This window comes from Lepus europaeus, chromosome 15 (assembly GCF_033115175.1).
Source record: "Lepus europaeus isolate LE1 chromosome 15, mLepTim1.pri, whole genome shotgun sequence".
NCBI lineage: Eukaryota > Metazoa > Chordata > Mammalia > Lagomorpha > Leporidae > Lepus > Lepus europaeus.
This window is the reverse complement of record NC_084841.1, coordinates 87,846,660-87,856,430: the sequence shown is the minus strand read 5'-3', so window position 1 is coordinate 87,856,430 and position 9,771 is coordinate 87,846,660. Positions and strand designations below refer to the sequence as shown.

At 39.2% G+C, this 9,771-nt stretch overlaps 1 pseudogene; it reads right to left on the bottom strand.

Annotated features, from left to right (window-relative positions):
* Window positions 1–438: 438 nt before the first annotated feature.
* On the bottom strand, window positions 439–9,353 carry LOC133774334 (ribosome biogenesis protein WDR12-like; annotated as a pseudogene).
* Between the last annotated feature and the right edge of the window lie 418 nt (window positions 9,354–9,771).

Sequence of the window (9,771 nt, the reverse complement as noted above, 5' to 3'; positions counted from 1 at the left end):
AGAATCTCTGTGATCAGACTATTACTGTCATGCCCCCACCATGCTAGGCAAACATCCATAAGGGTGTAAGTTACTGCCTGCTGCTCCACTCAGAAGGAACCCCGAATCTGTCAACACTCAGAAATTTGTCTTCATGAGCGGTCAGATCCTAGAGACGAGACTTACAACTTCTTATATCCTACAGCTTGAAAAGTTACCCCAAGTACCTGAAATTGGCGGGTGTTCATGCGTAGGCCACTTTACTGACATGGCCCAGCTTGGATGAGGAGTGTGGGGCAATGACACCAAAGAACCACCCTTAGTTCAGGGGCCCTGCATCTTAAATGCCTATTTATGCTTCCAGTTGCTAAATGGGTTCAAAGAATAGAGAAGAGAAGAGAAGAGAAGAGAAGAGAAGAGAAGAGAAGAGAAGAGAAGAGAAGAGAAGAGAAGAGACGATTAAATAGTATTTCCAGTCGAGGTTGACTTAAGACCACCAGACTCAACATCTCACACTCTAACAGAGTGGTTCTAAGTGGCAGTACAGCTTGTTTGGTCTCTAATGGCAGAACTCATAATATTGTTTCTTTGTGGCCAGAGAGGGTACCAATGGGACTCCTTGTTAATCCCAATTTCTCTGTTTTTTCTGTGTTGATTTGTGGATTCCTCCATTTCATCTTCTTCATCTCTGGAGCCTGGAGACCGGATTTTAGCATCTTGTCCCAGAAGCCACTGCAAAATTTACTTCCCGAGCTATCAGCACCGTAGACTTCACGCTTCCAGCATCATCCCTGCAGCAGTGCAGGGTTTTCACTTGGTTCTTCTCTGCTTTCCACTTGCATCCGAGAACGGTCTTATCAAGAGAGGCATCCATCCAGGCCAATTCTTTTCCAATGTCTCCATGTCCTACAATTATCATTTTTGACTGTCTTTCAACAGGCCATATCCGTGGAATCTTATCATAAGAACCAGTCAGGATCCATTCCTCTGCTCCTTTATTTGAACTAATCCATTGACTGTGGAACATGCGTTGCCCTGGCTGGAGCACAAGGTACTTATTTCTCCACGTTCTCTAGCTCCACTCTCTCTTCTCAGGAGATGTTCTCTAGCTCCACGTGTTTGATTGAAGGTATTCACAGAAACTGACCCTTAACAAGGAAATCAGATTCCACATGTTCATGGAACTCTTACGTGGTCTCCAGCACATTATTGATGATGTCACTGAGGCCAGTCATTTCAGAGGCAGCATGGATTGAGAAGGGAACCTTCTACACAGCACATGTTTGCTTGTTTTCTGTGTAGAAGCATATCTGGGGCTGTGCCAGGGCATTGAGTACACATAATCCTTGTCCATAGACAGCAGTGTGTTGGTAGAAAATGGGAGCTCTTGTCTTTTAGGACTATACAAAGAGGATGTTCAAAATTAGACTGCATAGCTAAGTAAGAAGATGCTGTTGAAACCTGGCTTGTTTTCTTTTCTGTTGTCTCCTTGGTTGTATCCATAAAACATCAATAACATTCTGATAACATGTAACTGAGCTGGGGGTAAGGGGAACCAAGGGAGTTCTAAAAGGGAGAAGTCTGAGCAGTGAGCCACGTGCTGAAGGGCTGCTAGCGGTCATGGTAGGAGTGGCAATGTGGCAGGAGGCTCTCTTCCTTGAAACAAAGGGACTTTTTATGTTTTTTTTTTTTTTTTTTTTTTTGGACAGGCAGAGTGGATAGTGAGAGGGAGAGAGAGAGAGAGAGAAAGGTCTTCCTTTTTGCCGTTGGTTCACCCTCCAATGGCCGCTGCGGCCGGCGCATCACACTAATCCGAAGCCAGGGGCCAGGTGCTTCTCCTGGTCTCCCATGCGGGTGCAGGGCCCAAGCACTTGGGCCATCCTCCACTGCCTTCCCGGGCCATAGCAGAGAGCTGGACTGGAAGAGAGGCAACTGGGACAGAATCTGGTGCCCCAACCGGGACTAGAACCCAGTGTGCCAGCGCCGCAAGGCAGAGGATTAGCCTGTTAAGCCACAGCGCTGGCCACTTTTTATGTTTAATATTAATTTTGATATAGATTCAGAATCACAGGAAAACTGAAAGAATGGTACATGGAATTCCCACACACACTTCTACATTATCCAAGTGTTCCCACTGACTACATACACCTTTTCACTTCCTCAAGTGTTATCTGTCTCTCTCTACCTCCACATCTATTGGATAGGCATAATTGAAGGATAAATTCACCGAAATTACAGGAAAGTAATGAGCTATTTGTTAAACTTTGAAAAAAAATCTAGGGGTCCGGTGCTGTGGAGCAGTGGGTAACAACCTGGCCTGAAACGCCGGCATCCCATATGGGCGCCAGTTCTAGTCCCGACTGCTCCTCTTCCGATCCAGCTCTCTGCTATCGCCTGGAAAAGCAGTAGAAGATGGTCCAAGTCCTTGGGCCCCTGCACCCACATGGGAGACCCAGAGGAAGCTCCTGGCTCCTGGCTTCAGATCGGCGCAGCTCTCGCCTTTGTGGCCATCTGGGGAGTGAACCAGTGGATGGAAGATCTCTGTCTCTACCTCTCTGTAACTCTGTCTTTCAAATAAATAAAATAAATCTTAAAAAAAAAAAGAAAAAATCTAGTATAACACAACTGAAAAGATTAAAAAATTAATATATTTTCTACATTCCTATATGAATATTGTATATACGAGCCTGGATTATTTGATCTTGAACCTCCTCCTGAGGAAGTACATACATTTAATTTAAAAACTGTATTGCCTCATCTCTTTGGAGCCTCATCTTTTTGGAAGCCCAAGATGCGAAGCCCTGGATCTCATGTTTGTGAATATGGAACATAGCTCTTATCTCAGGATTAGGAAAAGTAACTTCAAGAAATATTGCAATTTTGTTTATACGTATATTTCATTGTTAACTAGCATTGGTATTTCTAGTCTGCACATACCCTCAAAGCCATTTCTATCATCTCTAGGGTACAATAAGAATGAAATGTAATCACAAGTGTAATATTAAAAAAGAAATATGTTTTGTTTTAATTGTTACCTTAGGAAAAAATGATTGAATACGTAAGATAAGAAATCCCAGCTCAAATTTTACACTTGATTTCATTACCATCAATTCTTTGCGTAGTTAAAGGTCATTTATCAGCTTATAAACATCTCCTAGAACCCATCCTGTGGAACAGTATGTTTTCTAAAATTGTTCTCTGTGATTAATTGTTTCTTACACAGAATTCACGCTGAGAAAACACCTTTAAAAGTGTCCTTATAAACACATACGTAACTAGCAAGAAATCACCTTCACTTGTTTTTTGCATATTTTATACTTTCCCATTTTCACCTAATGTCTATGTACTACTTGAAAACTTTTATTTAATGTATTTTTTCAAAATGTATTCATTTATGAGAAAGAGAGAGAGAAAGAAACAAGCTCTCAGTTGCTGGCTTCCTCCTCAAATGCCTGCAATGACCAATACAAAACCAAGCAGTATCTGAGGCTGAAAAATTAAACTAGGGCCCCCATTGCTAGAGCCATTGCAACTGCCTTCCTGTTAGCAGGATCTTGGAACCAGGGCTGGTTCCCATGTATTTTGTACCCATGTACTTTGATGTGGAACAAAACACATGTCTTTTTTTTTTTATATGTACACAATGGAATACTGTTCAGCTATAAAAAAAAAAAAGAATGAAACTGTCATTTGCAGCAAAATGGGTAGAAGTAGGCATCATGCTGAGTGAAATATCTAGACACAGAAAGACAAATGTTATGTTTCTCCCTATATGTAGGACCTAAAATTTAAAAAAAAATCTGAAACTATAATTACTAAAGGCTTAAAGGCTGACTAATGGCTGGGAGGGGTAGGGGATATAAAAAGAGTTTGGAGGGGCCGGCGTTGTGGCACAACAGGTTAAGCTGCCGTCTGCAGCGCCGCCATCCCTTATGGATGCTGGTTGATCCAGCTCCCTGCTAATGTGCCTGAGAAAACCTTGGAAGATGGCCCATGGAAACAGTGGAAGATGGCTACCTGAACCCATGTGGGAGACCCTGATGAAGCTCCTGGCTCCTGGCTTCTGCTTTGCAGAGCCTCTGCTGTTGTAGACATTTGGAGAATGAACTAACAGATCGAAGATCTCTGTCTCCCTGTCTCCCTCTCTCCTATAACTCTAACTTTGAAAACAAATAAATAAATATTTTTTAAAAAGGAGTTTGGATGAGAAAATATGGGAAGCTGGTAGGATTCATTAATTGTGATAAATATGGTAAGATGAACTGTTAACAGGAGAACTGTGTGAGTGGTATATGGTGATTCTTTGCATTACTACCTCACGATTTTTATTTTGTAAATTTAAGACTATTCTGAAACAAAATGTTCACAAATAATAATAGTAAATAAACATTTGAAAAAAGGAGCAAAGTCCCGGAAAGGAGGATTAGGGGGGACTCCTGGTCAGAGACGTGAGAAGGGCCCTAGCTCCCGACTTCATGTTCTCAGAACATCAGCTCTGCTATTCTTTGTTTTCTCCATTGGAGGAGATCATGTTAACCTGAAAATGACCTCCCCTCTGGCCTCACCCCTTCTGTTTCATTTATTCTGAAACATGAATAGATCTTTGTTTACTGGCATCAACACAGCAATAGATAGGTCAAGCTGTACTTTGGAAATTTATATTTACTAAATAAAAATTTAAAAAAAAGAGTGATAGAAAATATGTGGCAAAGTACGTGAATGCAGCTTTTTATAGATAAGCAGAGACCAATTTCAAATTTCAAATGTCCAACTGATCCTAAAAAAATAAGAGAGCAGTTAGGGACCATCTTATGGGAAAGCCATTAAGGGAGTGATTTGTAAATGTTTAAAATGATTTTTTTTGGTAGATTTGTACTATATCAGGGAACACTGGAAACGTTCAGTGAATTGTAACTGTTTTTGTTAACATGCTGATATTGCTATAATTACATATTTACTTAATTTATTGATCAGAATAGCATAATAATGAGGTCATAGATACAGATCTCAGAGCTAACTGCGTTATGTTTAAGGGTCCACCAGCTGACTTCTTATATCACTTTTCTGTATCATTAACTGTGATAGACAACATTTAAATGTGAGATTGCATATCTGGAATGATAAGAATTCTGGAAAAATAACTCAAACTTTATGCTTTACTTACAATGGTCACTACTTTCATCTTTGTGCATGAAAACTAGAATAATTTATGTCTGATGATGAGACATATATTCATTTAAAAGACTCATAAAATATTTTGTACTTATATATTGTCTAAAATTCCAAAGATGAATTCATAATCTTTAACAATTGCACCGACCATTTGAATTGTTTTGTTTGTCTGAAATATTTTTTCATATATTTGCACCAAGAAGGAACACCAACTAAAAATTAAAGTTGCTCATGCAATTAGGAGTATTACCCTAATGTTATAACTTGTAGCAGACCCACTGGAAATTATATTTTTTTAATTTATTTGACAGATAGAGTTATAGACAGTGAGAGAGAGAGAGGGAGAGAAAGGTCTTCCTTCAGTTGGTTCACTCCCCAAATGGCTGCTACGGCCAGCACTGTGCCGATCCGAAGCCAGGAGCCAGGTGCTTCCTCCTGGTCTCCCATATGGGTGCAGGGTCCAAGGACCTGAGCCATCCTCCACTGCCCTCCTGGGCCACAGCAGAGATCTGGACTGGAAGAGGAGCAACCAGGACTAGAACATGGTACCCATATGGGATGCTGGTGCCGCAGGCGGAGGATTAACCAAGTGAGGCATGGCGCCGGCCCACCCCCCCAATGGAAATTATTAACATCAGCAGACAAATATTACATAAATTAGACACAACCGATTCCATTCGTTTCCAACTTACATATTTATGTGAAGTAAAGTAACAGAATATAGAAGAAATTGTAATGAGCTATTGAGACAGAATCTAGTCAACAGAGTTGCTGGTGACTCAGAGGAAGTCAAAAGTCTTTAGCCTCTCAAAGCAAAATTAATGAACAGCCAATCTCAGGGAAATTTCTGAATTTCTCGTAAAAATCACTGTAGTTGATTCTTCAGGCTTTATCCAAACCTGATCTCAGGATTTCAGATCATACTTTTGTGTATGTGGTGCATACCTAAGATTTTTGGAGGTTTACCTACTGCCAATGACTTGAATCGGTTCCCCTTTCAGACTTCGTGGGTTCAAAGAGAAACCTGAATTATAACATGCTCTTAGCAGGTATCTCCGTAAACGTCATGAAGAGATTCCAGGGTGGGGAGCCCTTGTCTCTGCCAAGGGCCATTTGGATATTTATAACATAATTTCTGAGTCATACATAATTACAGACTTAGAAATTAGCCTGCTGTAGGTTTATTAAATCTGTTTCTCACCTGTGGTTGCCTTGGCAGGGCCAGAATAAATGATTTGGTGGGTGTCACATGGCCTGTGTGCCAGACGTTCCCTGCCCCTGGTTGTGGTCATCACACTAAATCACCTGTGCTTATAGAACAAAATCCTCATAACCGGGCATCAGGATGGTGCTTGTGGGCTTCAGACTCATCACTCATGAAACAGGTTATTGCCACTCTTAAATCATGAGGCTCAGGGAACGTCAACATTAGCAGCACAACTCTTTCCATTCCCATTTGTGCAAATTAATGCAGCTTCAATTCTGAGATTCACTTTATGAATAGATATTGCACCTCTCAGAATAGTTCCTTTTCTATACAATAAATTTCTTTTTAAAATTCTATAGTAATTATACCCATAATGTAGTTTTATATTTGTTTGGTTTTCCTCTTTGAAGATAAATATGTGTTATGGAAATTCCTACAGATTAATCCATAAAGATTTCTTAAGGTTATTCTTTGTACATGTACACAGAGTGCACATAGATGGATGAATTAATTTAGAAAATAGAATTATCTCATGCTGGTTATATTATTATTATTTTTTAGAATTAGGGCTAGCACAGGTCTGCCTGATTTAGCAAAATCAATTTAAAAACTACACCCCTCTCCTCTCTGGCTTCTGATTCCTGTTTCCTACTAATTTGGCCTCTAGGAGCCAACAGTAAAGATCCTAGTGGTCGGGTTCCTGGCCCCATGTGAAATACCTGGATTGGGTTCCTGGCTCCTGGCTTTGGCTCTCTGGCAGTTGAGGGCATTTGGTGTGGTGGGGTGGGATGGTAATCCCAGGGATGGAACTCTTTCGCCACCTTTTTCTTTCTCACTCGCTCTCAAATATGAAAGTAAATAAATAAATAAGTAAATACAAGATGTCAAGTTAAATAAACATTTTAAGAGAAACAAAAATATGTTTAATATATGCATATCCCCAGTACGGGTTTAGTGGTTCTAAAACATCATCCCTTGTCCCTATGAAATTTCTGCTTCTCTGAGTGTCTTCTGCTTTGTTAGCAAACCTGGCAGCCAGGTTTTTATTTGTCTTCCATCTTTTCCATGTGACCACCTCTGGCTGCTTTGCTCCCCCTCATTGTTCCACGTGGGACATGAGGAGGAAATCCTCTGGAATTCTTCTGTCATGCAGAAGCATACATTTGTGTTGGAATATGTAAATAATAATAAAGACATTATGAAAGATCAATATAAGTAAGGCACTCTTAATTTTGTTATATATATTACTTAAATTACCTGGAGGAATAACCAGTGAGACAAGTATTCACTCCATTTTACCAATTTGAAAATTGAGACTACTGAGAATAAGCAATATATTTAAAGTGACACAGTTGAAATTTTATATATGAGAACTAGTATCTGGACTCAGGGGTACTAACTCCTGGACCCACATCTTAACTGCTCACTATTTTTATTTGTGTATTTATATACCATTGTTGTATAATTAAACTTTTGCTGTACAAGAAATATCATCAGACTGAAATTGCTACCACTCATACCCAAAAAGTTTAGCTAATTACATTTTCAGTAAACCAACTCTAGCATTACCATGACAAAATAATTTTAAAATCTACCAAGTTAGCTCAACATTATCATAAAGTTTTTCATAGTTTTGTGTAGCATAAACTAGGATTTTAAAAAAGAACATTTGATTTATTCAAAGATCAGTTATTTTCCTTATGCTCGTGTCTGTGTTTTCCCATTTCACATACCCACGCATAGACACAGGTGTTGTGTGTGCCTGCATATGAATGTACATGTGTGTGTGTCATACAGACACAGCGTACCTGTAGACTGTATCTACTGGAATCTTACCTAGCTTCTATGCTAATTATGAAGATATTTTTAGCTAGTATGTCAATGCAAGTATTCCTAAATAGAAACTCTGTTCTTCACACCTCAAGTCGGTCTGAAACACATTTTCACTGTGATGCTCTGAGTCTCCGAGGCTGCCACATTGCAAACTCAGGGAGCCGTTCCTGAAAGCAGAGAACGTCTCACTGTTCTTTGATATCTGAACCAAAACTGTTCTATTTTCAAAACACTCAGGCAGTCGGGTAATAAATTTGGTAATATTTAGACAGAAAAAGATGTTCCTAAAGTAATTATCCACAACAAAATCCTGAAGTAGGAATTGAACAATTTCATCTACTCTTTATTTAGCATTTTGAAATCCCAGATATTTTACGCTATTGCATTTTGTGTTAAAATCCCAGGGTGTTTTTTTAACTTATCTATTTATTTCTTTATTCATTTATTTCTTTAAAAGGGAGGGTGACAGAGATGTCCACAATAGTCACTGTAGTGCCAGGTTGAAGCCAGGAGCCATGAACTACATAGGGATCTCCAACGTGGGTGGCAGGAGCTCAAGTACTTATGCCTTATCTACTGTTTCCCAGGCCCATGGAGGAGCTGGGACTCAAACAGGCACTCTGATGTGGGGTAGGGACATCTCAAGTGGTGGCTTACTGCTGTACCACAGTGCCCCCCATAATCCTACATTATTATGAGGACAAATGTGCGCACCACCTACTCTGCAAGAACAGAGTGTCAATGTCAATGTTAGCATCATTGTTATATCACAGTTGTATAAAGCTATGTTTGACAAAAAGAAATGAACATTGTTTAATGGAAAATTAACACATATTTTGGCAAATATTTTTCTTTTTCAAAAAATGTAACTGGTACATAACAGTTGAACAGATTTATGGGGTATCATGTGATATTTTAATACACATACATATTGTGTAATGTCTAATCAGGGTAAACATATGCATCTTCTCAAACATTTATCATGCATTTATGATACAAACACTCAAAATCCTTTCTGATAGCTTTTTTCAATAGAAAAATTGCGGTACATTATAATTCTGTACTGTGATTTGCTGTGCAAAGAATACAGGAAGGCCTTTCTCTTATCCTCCTGTAACCTGGTACCTGTTAATCGGCCTGTCCTCATCCTGCTCTCCTCCATACTATCCCCAGCCTCTGGGAATTACTTCATTCTTAACTTATATGAGACCACCAGCTTTAGATATCATATATGAGTTATATACTAAAATATCTGGCTTTATGTGCCTGGCTTATTTCACTTCATTTTAGCAAATATTCTAATTATCTAGTAACACTAATGACAAAGATTGCTGAATCTTAATGTTGAGTCCAGGGAACAAGGAGTGAGAGTTATAATGGCCCCCATAGATGGCAATAGTGATGTACTGCTACTGATAACAGATAACAGAAGCAATTGTAATAATAGTGATACTAATTTTACTGATTCCTTCAGTTCAAGACTGTTTTCTGGATAGTAGATTATTCTTTTATTAACTTTTATTTAATAAATATAAATTTCCAAAGTACAGCTTATGGATTACAGCTTTTTTTCCCCTCAT